This window comes from Hippopotamus amphibius, chromosome 9 (genome assembly GCF_030028045.1).
Source record: "Hippopotamus amphibius kiboko isolate mHipAmp2 chromosome 9, mHipAmp2.hap2, whole genome shotgun sequence".
NCBI classification, from domain to species: Eukaryota; Metazoa; Chordata; class Mammalia; order Artiodactyla; family Hippopotamidae; genus Hippopotamus; species Hippopotamus amphibius.
Window position 1 is genome coordinate 53990179 of NC_080194.1, and position 17816 is coordinate 54007994.

The 17816-nt window shown below is 32.6% G+C and overlaps 1 pseudogene; it reads left to right on the forward strand.

Annotated features, from left to right (window-relative positions):
• The first annotated feature begins 5390 nt into the window (after positions 1-5390).
• Positions 5391-16035, forward strand: LOC130860885 (cytochrome c oxidase assembly protein COX20, mitochondrial-like; annotated as a pseudogene).
• The last annotated feature ends 1781 nt before the right edge of the window (positions 16036-17816 follow it).

Consider the following 17816-nt stretch of genomic DNA (forward strand, 5'->3'; position numbering starts at 1 on the left):
TGACTCAATTTAATTTGAAAGCTTTAGTATTCTTATCAATAACATGGAAATAGTTTCTGTCTCAGTTCCCCAGATTTTAGGTGCTTATGTATGAAATGTATTCTTGATGATGTATGTTTAAAAATTATATAACTATAATGAATATATCTTTAGCTTATAAGCAAATGACATTTTGCTATATGAAAACAAAGAGAAATATTATTATTAACAAAATCAACTTTTTTCTCTCTGTTTGCCTCCACAGAATATGTCTTGTATCTGAGCATGTGAGAGACACTGATGGAGGAGGAAACTTTTTTGAAATAAAATTAGCTTTTCTGCATGAAGTAAAGAAAAAATAGGTTAACTATAATAGGTTAACTGTAATAGGTTAGAATAGGTTAACTATAATCCATGCTGAAAAAAAAAAAAAAAAACACTTCATCATCTACTAATTTCTGATTCTGCTGTAGGTAATAGAGAAATAAGATTGTATGTAACACTCTTTTAACCCTGGAGAACATACTGCATGTAAGGCTGAGTTACTAGTAACAATTATTTATATTGTTATATAAAATAAAGGTGTACATAATGCTACTGAGCACAAGAAAGCAATAATTAACTCCACTAGTGGGTGGGACAAGAGCATTGAGAAAACTTAGGGGAAGTTCCGTGCATATGGATAGTATGCCTGTGAAGAATCAATTTAAAGAATCATCCTGAAGAATTGGTAAGAATTTTTCAGTCAGCCAATTATGGAAAGGACATTTCAAATTCAGGAGGAAATAGGAGAAAAATCAAGAAGGCATGAAAGTACATTGTGTGTTGGAAATGACACCAACTATTTTACACCTAGACATTCTTCAGCAAACCTCCATTATATTTGGTTTTATAAATACTGACTTATCAACTAAGAAATATGGGGTTCCAAGACAGTCAAATAGCAAGGGATTTCTCATTTTGAGTATCTTTGAAATATTTTTGGAAGAGAAATTCTGAAATGTTATACTAATGAAGAAATAGTAAATTAATTGAACAAAGTCAAAATATGTCAAATGTCACTATGATTATATTAAGTGAGCTGTCAGTTACTTTATATAAATTAAAATACTAGGTATTAATTACTATTGTTGTAAATTACTCTAAATTACTGTCTACTTAATCATCTTACTTATTAGCAGCCACAGAAAAAGAACAGTTTACCAAAAGAAGAACAAATATGAGAACTGTAACAGCTTACTTGCTAAAAACAATGTAAGTCAGAAGGTAATGGATTGACATCCTTAAAATACTGAGAGAAAGCAAAAAATTCAACTCAGAATTCTGTACACAGCTAAATTATCTTATGAAATTTAGCTTACAAGAATTGAGCACATTTTAAGAGCAACAAAAACTGAGAAAATCCATTGCCTGTAGACAGACATAAACTAAAGCAATACAAAACAAAAACACTTCAAACTTCCAGGAAGATTATCAAGCAGATGAAAAATATAACAGATGAAAGATAGATATTTGGGTTTACACAAAAGAATAAAGAGTGACGAACAGGGCAAAAGCATAAGTGAATATAGAGCATTTTCTCATTTTTAACACAAATGTAGTAATGTCTTTTGAGTTTTTAAATATATGTGTGTGTGTATGAAAATTGTATAACAATAGTACAAAGGATGGAAATGAGAAATTTTACATATATACTTGCAGGATTTTTACATTATAACTAAAGTTGTATAGTATTTAAATGTTGGCTTTTAAAGTAAACATGTATGGTATAATTTGTAAAGAAATACTAATAAAAATGTAGAGCTAATAAGACAATAGTACTTATAAAGTATAATCACAATACTAAATTCAATCAAAGGATACTGAAAAAAGAGAAAAATGGAAACAGATCATATACCACAATGTGTATATACACAACCAGGAGAAAGGTCTTAGAAGAAATCAACCATGCCACCACCCTGATCTCAGAGTTCTAGCCTCCAGAATTATGAGAAAATAACTTTCTTTTAAGCTGCTCAGACTGTTGTGCTTTGTTATGTCAACATTAACTAACACATGAGACTAAGGAAAATATTGTCAACATCAAAGATCTGATTACATTGCTTGGCATATTCTTGGTTTCCATATTCTTGGTTTCCTTCTGCTTTTGGCTTTCAACCTATACACTATACTAGGGCTATCTTATTTCTACAAACAAAAGGTAAAAATTTTCCATATTTTAATTTCCTTAAACTTGCAGGAAAGATCATGTTTCAACTACTAAAAATTTTGGTTCTAAAGATCCAAAAGTATGTAAATAGTTGGGAGCTAGGATTATATAGTGTAACCCTATTTGATTCAAATCTACCTTTGTCATTCATACTTCTTCACTTTAGACTTTTTTAATCTTTAAACTAGGAGTAATAATAGCACTTACCTTAAAATATTACAATAAGGATTAAATGAGATAATATTTGTAAGGCATATAGAACTGTGTACAAAAATAGTCCAAGTAACCGTATAATTTATTGTCAAATCAGGATCCTTTCAAGAGTGATAAAGGGTGCTTCTCATGATCATGTCAGTACAGAGTCATAAACTGGAATTTTCTGAACAAAGGTAAGTATAGGAAACATGGATGAATATTTATTGTTTTTATTATAACATAAGAAAAAATGTTCAAATAAATATAGTTAATGACACTGTAGTTCCTGGCATAAATACAGGTTTCATTCACTTCTAATTAATTTCATTACACCTCTCACTGCTTTTGTAACATGACCATGTTCATTTCAAGCTTTCAATAGAGTAGGTATTGTGGGGTGTCTTTGCTGAGTGTATCCTCCCTAAGAGCCCAAATCGAGTTTGGACCAAATGATATACTCACATCAAGCACAAATGAGACATAGGCATATGTTTAAAGACAGAAGTCTGATCCCAACTGCATGATCAAAGACTTATGAGATTTCTCTATCTCAAGAATATGAAATAAGATATAAAATTGTCCTCCAGTGGTTATTGGGCCTATAAGGATGTATTGACTCAGGATTGGTTTACCTTGTACACACAAAGGGTGTGATACATTAGTGCTTGTGTCTTAAGTTGTTTTCTCAAGCTTGACAATTAGTTCTGTTTATCTTGTGATTTGCTTGTCTTTCAGCCAAGGAATTCCTAAACCATTCAGATTAAAACTATTTTAACAATAAGCAACTGTAACTAGCATATACCATGAATGAGCACACATATTGTAAAAGGAATTTCAATATCTTAACAGGCTTTTAACTACAACATATAAGGCAAGTTGCTTATAAAACACTCTGGCAATAAACCCTCAGTAGACCTAGGGGTTTTTGGTTTGTTTGTTTTTGATATATTACTTTAAAATTCTACTTCTCCCCACACAAAGCTTCCCAACTTAAAAAAAAAACAAAAGACTTTGGCAGGTTTTCCAACTCAATATAAGAAATAATGTCTCTTAAAATACTTTTTAGATGTTCACAACGGCATGATAAATGCACAAAGAATTAACAATTCACCTTACTCTGTATTCATTACATTAATGGTTTGAGGCTAAGAAAAGATTCAAGCTCATGAATGCTATGCCTCAATGTTTAGACAATTTATACTTGCCAGAGCTGACATAAATGTAGATAAATATTATTTTTGACAGATTTGGATTTGCTTCAGAAATTATCTGTCAGGAGATTGGAATGGGTTAGATTAAAAAATTATTTATTCTTAAAATAACCATCCATACCAAAATTAGACTCCATCATTCTCAATTTGTGTCTGAAAAAAAAGTGTACCTGTAAGACCTTTTCTATATTTGCAAGTAATAATCACACAATCTTCCTTAAGTAGCCTTACTCTTATTTTTTCATAGACATAAAATGTGTCTGCTTAGAAATTGCAATCTTAGGCCTCAGAAAAATGGTATTTCATGCTATGAGGCTTTTATTTTATGTGATTGCATTTGGCATGTTCCCTACAATTCAGATCTAGGAAAATAGTTTCATAAAACAAACAAACAAACAAACCAAAAAAAAAAAAAAAAACCCACAAAAAAAAAAAAAAAAAAAAAAAAACCAGTTCATTTGGGAAACAGCTTAGCTCTTACAGGATGTCCTTAAAAGAATTATCTCTAGCTTCAAGTATCTATATGTTCAGAATCAATTATTACCCTCATATTGTATTGCCTTTTTTATTAATCTTTAAAATCCCAAGGACATATAATCATGTAGTTTATATTGTTTGCACCTGTATGGTATAAGAAACCAGGCACAAATGACTAAGGTGTGGGGAATAATGTGAATGATAATAGTGGGTAACTGATTCAAAGATTGTTGCTGCCCCCAAACTTTACTTGTTTCTTCTGAGTTTGCCCTGATACTTTTCTAAAACTGCCTCCTATCTTGGTGAAGAGACATGATAATTGATGGATGATGGTATTGGGTATCTCGCTTACCTTTCATTTCTCTTTTTCAAACTGCTAGAAACTAATTTAGTAATGCTGTACTTAGGCAGTGTTGGGATAGGGAGGGGGTGTTTCCACTGGCTTCCTATTTTTCTGTTCTTCCCATTTCCCATAACTGGTGTTAGATTGAATGATTCCATTTACAGTTAGATGAAAATATAAACTTTAGATATATTTTAAATTTTTAAAAGGCTTCACTAAGAAAAGCAACTTCTCAGGAGTCCTAAAGTTTTCTGAAATCTATTATTTCTCTTACCATTTAAAAAGTCATTGTGAGCACATAAAACCCAGCACAGGTGGCAACTCTTGTATATTTTCCCCAAAACCCTGTCTCATTTTTACAACCATTTGACATATGCTTTACCTTCTGACATCTGTGTTTAAAGAATTTAAGGGCATAATTTTCCCATAGGTAATGATTGATCCCAACTATCATCTATGACTTTAAACCACTCAAAAATAAACAAAAGTCTTTAAAATGGATTAAAGTATCAGCCTTTTTTAAAAATCATCAGTAATGTTAGGCTGAGGAACAAACTTGAACCTGATCGTGGATCCATGTTGTGAATTTAGGTGACCATATTTGTGGATTTCTCAATGTCAGGAAAAGAGCCTACTCTGGTAATCTTACCATACTCAGAAGAGAGGAGCTTGGTTGCTATGTGCAGACAACAGTGCAGAGAAATGAAAGATAAAGAGATGATAATAGCAACATTGAGTACCTTTGTTACTTCTCAGCATCAGATAAATCATTCCTGTCATGGAGGGATAATGTATAACATGAAATAAAGAGCAGAAATGTTACTCCAAAGTTAGGTCCTTCTGGGCATAGAAATGCCTTCATGAAAAGGTAAGGAATGAGAATAAGTTTACTCTAAAACTCTGCCATGTACCCTTCTGGGTGATATTCCATTGGTTCCCTTTAACTGATTCTCTCACCTTTTCATTGTTCACCATCATGTTGTTAGTGCCACCTCATTCCCTAGCCTTGATGCCTTCAAATTCACCTAGGCCTGGGCAGGTAAGTGCCCCCAACAAATGGAAGGGGCATACACATATGTGTCTTATAATTTTTAGTGTGGACTTCAAAGTCAGCTACACAATTTGCAAAGCCCAGTGCAAAATGAAATGCAAGGACCTTTGTTCAAAAAACAGGAAGTTCCATTAAGATTACTAAAACATAAAGCTTTTTCTTCCTTTCATTGTCCCTCTCTATCTACTTGACATGCTCTTTTTAATTTGTATTTAATATTGTTCTACATAAAGAGAAATTAAATTCCTAAATTATTAATATAGTTTACCATTTATGTCTATATTAAGCAATTCCAGTTTTAAGTGCAAATGTAAGAGTGTTCAACTAATTCATGGAATCACCTAATGACAATTCATATTTTGTAGTTTACATATGCATATGTATTTTGTTCTTACTGGAATAATGGAAGTGTTGCAGGAAACTAATTCAAGTGTTTTACTTGATACACACGTGTTCTACCGACACTCTCAACCTTTGGCTTATTAATGACTAAAGAAGAAATAAAAAGAAAAGGAACCATGTATTGCTTTATCCTTTCCCTTTCCTTCTGTGAAAGCATTTTCAGTGTAAGTAGTTGGCTAATACAGGTACGTAACATGAGTAAGAAAAAATAGGAGAGGGTTCCTAGGTCATTTATGTTTCTTAGAATGTATGAGGATGAGTCAAAAATTATCCGCACTCTGGCTGTAGAATTTATTCTAATTAACTTTTAGAAAAGATAATTACATCATTTTTTGACATAATCTCCTTGCTTTTCAATACTCTTGTCCATCTGTCAACAAGCTTTCATATACCCTCAATAAAAAAAAATGTTTTAGGCTCAACTGGGAACCACAAATGCACCACTGTCTTCACTTCATCAGAAGTGAATCCAACTCCTTCTTGATGGCTAACACTAATGTGACCTTCCTTGAACTTCTCTATCCATGCATACACACTTCTTCACTACAAAACACCTTCCCCATACTATGCACAAAGTCTGATAAATAACGGCACCAGGTAAACCCTCACACCACAAAAAATGAATCACTGCACACTGTTCTTTCATGCAAATCACAAGTGGGGCATCCATTTTTGCTCACACCGCAGTTACAAATGAACTGATGTAACACATTCACACTTGCACAGCAGTGACTGAGGAGACAGTAAACTTGAACAAAAAGCACTGATAAGACAGTATGACCAAAAGAAGTTTTAATATAACCAGATTGTGGATAATTTTTGACTCACCCTTGTAATTGTCTTTTTTCTGCATTCAAAGTAAGTTCTGCTTCAAATAGAACTGTGGTCTGTTGGGGTTGTTAGTGTTTCTGTTTAAGCAGTCATTGTTATAACACACTTACTTTGTACTGATGGGGTTCAGGGCAGACCATCCCAAAATATTCCACTTTGGCACATTGATTATTTTGAATTAAAGTTATTTAAGGCAGGGGTCCCCAACCCCCAGGTCCGTGGTACCAGTCCATGGCATGTTAGGAACTGGGCCACACAGCCGGAGGTGAGGCAAGCTTCATCTGCTGCTCCCCATTGCTCACATTACCACCTGAAACCCTCCCCCCCATCCACAGAAAAATTGTATTCTATAAAACCGCTCCCTGGTGCCAAAAATGCTGGTGACAACTGACTTAAGGAATAACTGATATAAGAAGGACATTCTGATCCTCCTCTCTGTCCCCGTGAAAGTGGGAAATAAATCTCCCATATGAAAGGTACACTCAGCAGCAGTAGGTAGAGAGCCATCCTTATTGCCAGAGATAGGGAATTAAGGGCTGAGAAGTCTATGTATACAAACTTTGCTTAGTTTCCTCACTAACCAATACCCATACCTAAGTTTCTTTGTCTTGTCAACTCCTCACAAATGTGTTTCTTTGTCTAAAAGCTATAAAAGCTGTCTACTTTGGTCATTACTTTGGGCCTCATATTCTTAATGAACCCACATCTTCATAATTATTTTTTTCTCCTTTTCTCCTGTCTCATGCCAATTTAATTCTTAGACCAGCCAGAAGAACCTAGAAGGGTAGGGAAAAAATTATCCCTCCCAAACAGTCCTTACTTTGAGACTCACTGAACTCCTGGGCATTATGGGACCACTGAAATTCTGTGCTCATGTGACACAGTGAATGTTCCATGCAAATGGGACAGCAAGGAATGGCAAAGGTACACAGACACACAGTTTCTCTGCTCACATATATGTTTTATTGTCCCACTGGAAAATTACAAGTTCAAAGATAAAATTATTAAGAATTTCAAGAGAGTGAAAGCACAGCATTAAATCAAGAATGTAGTCTTGAGCAAGGTACCCTGAGGGAATGCATAGGTGTCACATTCATGGAATTGGCACTGGTGGTCTCTCTGGGCTTTCTTTCCATCCATTAAGTAACTCCCTGTATATTAGAGATCTATTACTGACCCCTTAAAACTGATATTGCCACCTCCTACTATAAATGCCTATTATTCTTTCCTCTATGAATCCCTTTTTCAGTCAATAAGATTCCAAACTGTAGAATCATCTTATATTTATTCCTCTTTTTTCCTGTGCTTTTATATTTAATAAATCAAAAACTATATTTGTTGCTACACCTTTATTTCTAACATTAGGAAACTACCTGAAAGTAGCTTAAGGAAAATGGGATTACTGGCTCACAGCTGAGAAGAATTTGGGGGAACTCATAGAATCAAAAGAGAAAGCTGCCAAATAAACTAAAATTGTGGTCTTAATATCACCAGGCATCTGCTTCTCCAACTGTGTCTCATTTCCTTTCATTTCCACTAACAGCTTAAGTCCAAATGAGTTCATGTTTATAAATCACATGGAGTGTCTCACACATGGTAAGTATTCAATTAAAAATATTATCTTCATTTGTTGTTATTTGTATCACTATCATTACATCCATACAAGAATAAGGGGGGGTCTTCCCCCATCAACCCCAATTTGGCCTTTTTGGAGGGAAAGACTATCACTAGGTAAGGCCAAGGTAGAACACTAAGGAGAAAGAAAAAGCATTGGTATAAAGGAAGAATTTAGATTATTTACTCCCCAGAATCACATGGGTCAAGATGGAACTCACATCAAAGGAAATAAGTTCCTCTTTACTTAGAAAAGGTCAAATCAAGAACAATGGCTGTGTCAGTTTATTATGCTCCCAGTGTATGTTGCCACAAATACTTTTGTTTTTCCATTTTCTCTTCCACTTTCCTAGTTTAGGAATTTAATCCTTCTCATAAATAATGTTCAGCAATTATATTTTATTATCCTACCTCCATTGTATACTGGTTACAATCTATCAAATAGAAGTTGCTGTATGAATATTCCTGTATGCACAGCTCTGATTCATAAGTATAATACTCAAGCAAGAATAATGACTCCAGGCTGTCTAAATGCTAATATGTAAATTCTGTACATTTCCTAGTTCTGACTCTATTCATTTTTATTTCAGCCAAAATACTTAGCCCTGTAGTTACAAGTCAGGGGATTCACTTATGCCCGCACATGGGTCGTAAATTCTTGATCTCTTACTTTTGTTCAAATTGATCAACTGATCTCAAACACACTGCTTGCCAATATTTTTCTAAGTGAAAATTAGATAATTTGTGTAAAAGTAATTTTTAACTATAAAATGTAATTTAATTATTACCATTATTATCATCCATTCTTTAAGGTTTAACTAAAGGTTTAACTAAAATTCCCTTTAAAAGCCTTCATTGATTTATCAATTCAAAAAAAATCTCAAATTTTTATGTTTTCCCAATGATACTTATATTTCTATAATACTGTTTTTATTTATTTTTTTGGATTATTATAATTTTTGTACATAGTATCACCTAAAAGAATATGATCTTCCTTTTCACATAATCTTCAAAAACAAAAATTGAATTGATTCTGTCTAAAAGTAAAATACATATTAAAAGCATCATGACTTACATGTTAATAATTTTTGTTTACTTTTCCCATGTTTTTCTTCCTTGTATAAAGAAACATTTATTTTAAATGTATAATTCTTTAGCTTTAATTCTTTTCCTTTTTAAATTTCAAAAAAAAATGTTACACTGCTAATTTCAAAATAATATGCATATCTTATCCCTACATTTTTTCTGAATATTAGTATCTATCAATCCATTTATCCAAATACATATAAACATAGAGACATATCTGGATTCATGTTCAGCAAACATCATGAATTTATGCCAAGATCTTGGGATTTTAGGTGATTTGTAGCTGTTTCTCTTTATATGTCACGTGCATGAATCTTTTTTGTAAAATATTACTATTATTTTAAAGTGACAAATCAAATATATGAAAATAAATATACTGAGCTTAACTTTTAAGTAATTGTTTTTTAGGAAAGTCACCCTCTCTAGTCCATTTTTGTATCTCCTAGAGCAGGCCTCTTGGGTTGAATTCAATTAGCCACCTGTTAGTATTATTGGAAAATCATTGGTTTATATATTTTTGCTTCACTTTTAGCAGCACTACAATGGCAGAGGTGAATAGTTGAGATAGAAGCTTTATAGATCACAAATCCTAATATATTTACTACTTAGCCTTTTACAGGAAACAGAGTTTGCCAACTCCTGTCCAGATTCTGGTACAATATTTAGCAGGTTATCAATAAACATGAAATTGATTTGAGTAAATCCATATGTAGTTATTGCAAACCTATTTTAAACTAGACTATGAACATACTCTTTTTTAAAAGTTTTATGAAAGGACGTTTTAATTTTCTGTAAGCTTTGAAATAGGCTTTCTTTAGAATCCCACAGGGTCTAGTTTACTACTACTCTGACAAAAAGTTGAATACATTTCTTGAACTGAATGCTACATACTATATTTTATAAATTTTTTCTATTGGATTTATTTTCAAGCAAGATTATAGAACAGTTTAGAAATCCAGACAGTAATATAATTATTCACTTAATATTACACGAGAAATGCATAATACACAGTTCTCTCACTGACACTGGGATCAAAATTGTGAATGTGATTTATTTTGTAACTAAAATGCCAACATAAATTAATGTTTACTTTATTCATCAGCAATCAAGATACTCCATAGTTAGAAATACATAAATCAAAATCACTTCATCTTTCTAAATTATATTGTGGTTGATTGTGTTTTTTTTTTTTTATATATCTAAGAATGTTCAAAATTATTTAAAGAAGAAAGAGCCAGTAATCCCAAAAAAGTTATAAAGTTGGTTAAGTAAACTTAGGAAAGTGACCTTCCAAAATCCCGATCTCTTCTACACATAGATTATAATTCAACTATTATTTCTCATTATAATAAAAAAACAACAGTTATTGATTTTCACCATACCTAAAATTAAGATATAGATTATTTCCAAATGTTTTGGTATTTTCTTTCTTTGGCCAATTTCCAATATCACTTAATTTTTCTCAGAATACATCAGTAGTTCATAGACTAAAGAATAGAGACAACTTCTAGAATATTCCCAAATTCCCAGAAAATATAGGCAAACATTATACATATTTTGGAAAGAGACATCAGCTTCTTTGAAGAACCTGTGAGTACAAATGTGTAGAAACACTCTGAGGTGATCTTATCCACTATGATCCTCCATATGTTAAAACATCCCAAATTGGTCATTAGCATACATAGCCATTTTGCGCTTCAGAGTTACATACATACAGTAGTCTATACACTTCTCTGCTAGATTGTTCCATAGGCACTGAAACTCAACAATCAGTAACAGAACTCATCTTTACTTCCTTATCTTGTTCTTTTTCTCTTGTCTTTTAGCTGCAGGAATGATATTAGGCTTCATTCAGTTGTTATATGTCTGAACCCAAGAGACTGGAGACTCTCTTCCCAAATCAAATCAATCACAATGCCCTCTCAATTGTACCTTACTAAGAATGTCTCAGGTTTCATTTGAAATCTCTTTGTAGGGCTTACAAAGCTCTGCAAATTCAGGTGTTTATTTACCACTCCTAGCCTGAGCTGCCAGCATCCTCTACCCTCTAATTCTTACTTTTCAAGTTATCTTATTAGTACCCCTGAAATGTTTTCATGATTCTCTAAGATTTAGCTAGGTCTTCTGCTTATTTGTTCATTTTAAAAGTGTATTTTTACCACTGTAATGTCCCCAGTCATTTTCAAGTAAATCTACTTAGTAGTGTGCTGGTAAATGTTTAAAAACTGGCTCTCTGGAAAGCAAAAAACTAAGAAATGTAGCATTTCTCAGATTTCATTGATGAATCTGATTTCATCAAGGCTATAGATGTGGCTTGCAAAATTCTTGAAAAGTTAATGATTAGTTATGATAAGGGCCAGATTCCATACACTATTAATTCTACACTCTATTTACCTGTTATATCTCCAGCACCTTGCATGACAGAGCATAGTGAAGACACATACTGAATAAACATTAAATGTGTATTTTTATTCCAGATAAAAATAGGAAAGGGAAGAGTAATCACAAATGCTCCTTCCATGAATGTCCAATGAAATTAGAAAAAGAAAAGGTAAAGGAAGAAAATAAAGCAATTACAAAAGCTAGTTAGGAAGAAGGCAAGATAGAGAGCTAGAATGCTAAAAAGGGAAGAAGGGCATCTATAAAGAGAGGGAGGGAGGGAGGAAGGAGCATGGGAAGAAGGAAGGAAGGGAGGTATTGATGTGTTTGAATTTAAATCTATGGTTTTATTAGTTTATATTTTCTTATCTTTTTTGGTCATTTTACTGCCTTTTATAAAATAATATTTCTTTTCCTTTAAAAGCTTTTTTTTTTTTGGTTTTTGATTTTACCATTATTATTGACATACCACATATGCCTCTTTAAAAAATTTATTGGAATTATCTCCAAGGATTTACATATCACTTTTAACTTAATACAGTTTGCTTTGAAATACAATCATATTGTGTCATGTATAGTGAGTGACAGTATACTTCCATTTTCACTTTATCCATTGCACTATTTTGTTATATATTTTATTGCTACATATATTATAAACCAAATGCTCTTTAAAAAATTTTGCTTTAGTAACTAACATGCCTTTTAACTAAGTTTAGAAATGTAACCAAATAGATTTCTGTATTTACCTTATTTACCATTTTCAGTGTTCTTCATTCTTGCAGAGTCCAGTGTCCATTTAGAATTATTTCCCCTCAGCCCAATGCACTTTCTTTAGTATTTCTAAAGTGCAAGTTTGCCAGTGATCAATTCTATCAGCATTTGTGTATCTCTAAATGTCAAATTATTTTTTTAATTTTTAATAATTTTTCTTTTGTTTGATAAAAAACATTCTGGCCTCCATTCTTTCTTCTCAGTGTATAGTGTCCCCACCTGCACTATTTTTAAGAATTTCTTTTTTATTCTTGGTTTTTAACAGTTTGGTTAAGATTTACATAAGTTTTTCCAAGTGGGAAAAGTGGTGGGGGGGGGGGTTGGGATGGGATGAATTGGGAGATTGGGATTGCCATATATACATTACTAATAAGAAAAAAAATAGCAAATTGTACACTTTAAATATATGCAGTTTATTGTATGTCAATTGTATCTCAATAAACGTTCTTATAAAAATAGATTTATATGGGTGTTGTTTATTTTGTCTTTATCCTACTCAGGGTTGACTAAATTTATAGGGCTTTAATTGATATTTATCATATTATGAAAAAATATTGGCTTATATTTTTTAATTAATAAGCATTATATTTTTAGAGTGGTTTTAGGTTCACAGTAAAATTGGGCAGAAATTACAGAGTTCCCTTACACATATTCTCCCCAAACATCTTCCCCACTATCAAATCCTCAACTGCCATGGTACATTTGTTACAATCAGTAAATGTATATTGACAAAGTGTTATCACCCCAAATCTATAATTTATATTTAGGGTTCACTCTTGGTGATGTATATTTTATGGATATTGACAAATACATAGCTACATGTATTCATGATTTTCACATCATGTAAAATAGTTTCACTGCCCTAAAACTTCTGTACTCTGCTTATCCATCCCTTCCTGCCCCCAACCACAGGAACCATTGATCTTTTTATTGTCTCCATTGTTTTGCCTTTTCTAGAATGTCATATAGTTGGAATAATACAATATGTAGCTTTTTCAGATTGGCTTCTTTTACATAGCGATAATCATTTAAGTTTCTTCCATATCTATTTATGGCTAGGTAGCTTATTTCTTTCTAGCTTTGAATAATATTCCATTGTCTAGATGTACCACAGTTTATTTATCCTTTCAACAACTGAAGAACATATTAGCTGCTTCCATGTTTTGGCAATTATGAATAAAGCAGCTATAAACATCCATATGCAAATGTTTGTGTAGACATTAATTTTCAAATCATCAGGGTAAATACCAAGAAGTAAAATGCTCGATCATATGATAAGAGTATGTTTAGTTTTAAAAGAAATTGTTAAACTGTCTTCCCACCAACAGTGAATGAGAGTTTTTACTACTTATCATGACCAGTATTTGGTGTTCTCAAGTGTTTTAGATTTCATCCATTCTAATAGTTGTGTAGTGGTCTTATTTTAATTTGCAACTCTCTAATGACATATGATGTTAATTTTTTTTTCCTATGCTCACTTGCCATCTGGATACCTTCTGTGTTGAAGTTTCTATTCAGATCTTTTGTCCATTTTTTTGGTTGTTTCTTGCTTATTGTTGTGTTTTAAGTGTTCTTCATGTATTTTGGATAGCAGTTCTTTCTCAGCTATCTCTTTCTCAAATATTTTCTCCCAGGCTGTGGCTTTTCTTCTCATTCTCTTGACATCTTTCAGAGTGTAAATTTTAAATTTTAATGAAGTCCAGGTTATTGGTTCTTTCTTTCACAGACTGTGCCTTTTGTACCATATCTGAAAAGACATCACCATACCCAAGGTAAGCTAGATTTTCTCCTGTGTTATCTTCTAGGAATTTTGTAGTTTTGTTTTTTACATGTAGGTTTATGAACTATTTTGAGTTAATTTTGAGAATACTGTAAGGTCTGTGTCTATATATTTTTTGGTATGTAAATGCCCTCTTGTCCCAGTACTATTTATAATTGAAAAGATTATCTTTGCTCCCTTGTATTGCCTTTGCCCCTTTACAAAAATTATTTGACTATATTTAAGTGGGTCTATTTCTGTACTCTCTATTTTGTTCCATTGATCTATTTGTCTATTATTTTATGAATACCACGCTGTCTTTATTAACTGTAGTTCTATAGTAAGTGCTGAAATAAATTGGGTATATCATCTTCTAACTTTGTTATTCTTCGATATTGATTGGCAATTCTGTCTTTTACTTTTCCATAAAAATTTCAGAGTTAGTTTGTCAACATCCACAAAATAACTTGCTCAGATTTTAATTGGGATTGTATTGAACTTATAACCAACTTGAGAAGAACTGACACCTTAGTAATGTTAATTCTTCCTACCTACTGCATTCAATGTCTCTCCATTTATTTGGTTCTTCTTTGATATCCTTCATCAAAGTTTTACAGTTTTCTTCATGTACATCTCATACATTATGTTACATTAAACCTACTATCTCATTTCTGGGAATTCTAATGTAAACAGGAATGTGTTTTAAATATCAGGTTGCTCTTGTTCACTGTTAATGTATAAGAAATTGATAGACTTTTGTATGTTAACCTTGTATACTACATACTTGATATAATCACCTATTAATTCCAGGAGCTTCTTTGTCAAATTTTTTGGACGTTTTACATAGACAATCATGTCATCTGCAAAAACAGTTTCCTTTCTCTCTCTTTCTTTCTTTTCTTTCTTCCATTTTGGTATTGTTTCCCCTTTCTTTTTTTTATACTTTTTATTGAAGTATAGTTCATTTAGAATGTTGCATTAGTTTCTAACACAACAGCAAAGTGAATCAGTTATACATATACATATATCTACTCTTTTTTCAATTATTTTCCCATATAGGTTATTACAGAGTATTGAGAAGAGTTCCCTGTGCTCTTCAATAGGTTCTTATTAGTTATCTATTTTATATATAGTAGTGTGTATAGGTCAGTCCCAACCTCCTAATTTATCCCTTCCCCTGCTTCCCCACCATAACCTATTTCTCTCTTTTCAATCTGTACAGTTTTTATTTCTTTTTCTTTTCTTACTGTATTAACTAGGAGTTGAGCACAATGTTGAAAAACAGTGGTAAGAGGGAACATTTTTGCTCTGTTCCTGGCCTTAGAAAGACAGCTTTGAATATCTAACCATTAAGAATATTTACTGTAGGCCGCTGTGCCAGAACCCAGGGAGCCAGGGAAGGGGAAGCCCTTTAAGCTCTTAGGAATTTTAGATGTTGAAAACATTCCCTGTGCTCAAGATTCAATATAATATGGTTCATTAGGTTCTGCTGTGGCTGGCCTTGGATTTTTTTGTTAATTACTAGAATTAGAAGATCGTGTGATGTTGGAGTAGGAGGATTTATCTTGCTGACTTTAGGATGCTGGTTCCATTGTAGGTATAATTATACAAAGCTAAGAATCCTGGAAAGACTTACCAGAGAAGGAATTAAAAAGCAAGATTTTATATGAAAGTACCCACCTTGATCCTGAAAGAAAACAAACCAATGGTAACAGCAGCAGCAATTGAGCAGTCCTGAGCATAGGAAACCCAGATACAACTAACCTTCAATGTGAACAAAGCTGAGATAACTATGGAAAACATTGTATGTACTGTAAGGCAGCTTTCAATCAAGTAAATAAAGCATGTATAAGTTGTAAAAAAAGAAAAAGGAATATTTGCTGTAGATTTTATGTTGTTCTTTATCAACTGTGAAATGTCTCCCCTATTCCTAATTTACTCAGTTTTTATCATAAACAAATGTTTGATTTGTCAAATGCTTTTTCTTCATCTATTGATATAATCAAGTCTTTCTTTTTTCTTTAGTTGAGGTGAGGGATTACATTAATTAATTTTTATATATTTATTTATTTATTTATTGGCTGTGTTGGGTCTTCCTTGCTGCACATGGGCTTTCTCTATTTGTGGCGAGTGGGGGCTACTCTTCATTGTGGTGTGCAGGCTCCTCATTATGGTTTCTCTTGAGCATGGGCTCTAGGCTCATAGGCTACAGTAGTTGCAGCACATGGGCTCAATAGTTGTGGCTCACGGGCTCTAGAGTGCAGGCTCAATAGTTGTGGCACATGGGCTTAGTTGCTCTGCAGTATGTGGTATCTTACTGGGGCAGGGATTGAAACCATGTCCCCTGCACTGGCAGGCAGATCCTTAACCACTGCACTACCTAGGAAGTCCTACATTAATTAATTTTTGAATGTTGAATGAACTTTGCATACCTGGGGTAAATTCCAGTTGGTTTGTATAATTCTTTTTATCACTGTTGGATTTTGCTAATATTTTGTTGAAGACTTTTGCATCTATGTTCATGAGAGCTCTTGGTCTGTAGTTTTCCTTTCTTGTAATGTTTTCATCTGCTTTTTGTATTAGGGTACTGTTGGCCTCATAGAGTGTGTCAGGAAGTATTCTCTCTGATTTTGTTTTCTGAGTTTGTAGAGAATTGGTATAATTAGTTCCTTAAATACTTAGTAGAAATCGCCAATGAGCCCATCTAGGCCTGATGCTTTCTGTTTTGGAAGATTATTAATTTTTTTGTTGTTTTTGCTGTTTGTTACTTCTGGATATTACTTTATATTGCTACAACTTCTGGCATTGCAAATGACTAAATAAAAGAAGTGGTACAATAGAATGAAGTGCTCAACAGATTAGGTCAATTTACTCATATGAAGAATATGTATTCAGATAAACCAATGTGCCAGAATGGATAGGTTTCAGTTAACATAATGCAGTTTGGGGAAATAAATATATTTTTACTTGTATTTTGCAATCTATACACATGTCAATATTTTAATATTTGTGACATTTTGAACTTCTTTTGGCTATTGATAGTGATTCCTGAAGAGTAGAGAAATTAAATAAATCTTATTAACTTTACTGTGAAAGTATGGATATTTAACTAAAAAATTAGTAAAATATGTAAATAATACAGATATATTCTGCCTATAATACATACCCTAACAGATTATTAATTATTGATTCAAATTTTTGAGATATAGGCCCATGTCTCTTTCTTCTTGAGTGAGTTTTGGCAGATTTTGTCTTTTAAGGAATTGGTCTATTTTTTCTAAGATATTAAATTTATAGGAATAAAGTTGCTCATATTATTTCCTTACTATCTTTTTAAGTATGTAGCATCTGTAGTGATGTCCCCTTTTGTCATTTCTGATATTAGTAATTTGTGTCCTTTCTCTTTTGTCATTTGCTAGTTACAGATTAGGTTTCCCAACTCTGGCACTAGTTCCCAAAGAAGTTTCCTCTGCTCCCTGCTTCTCAACTATCATAAGTTATGATTATCT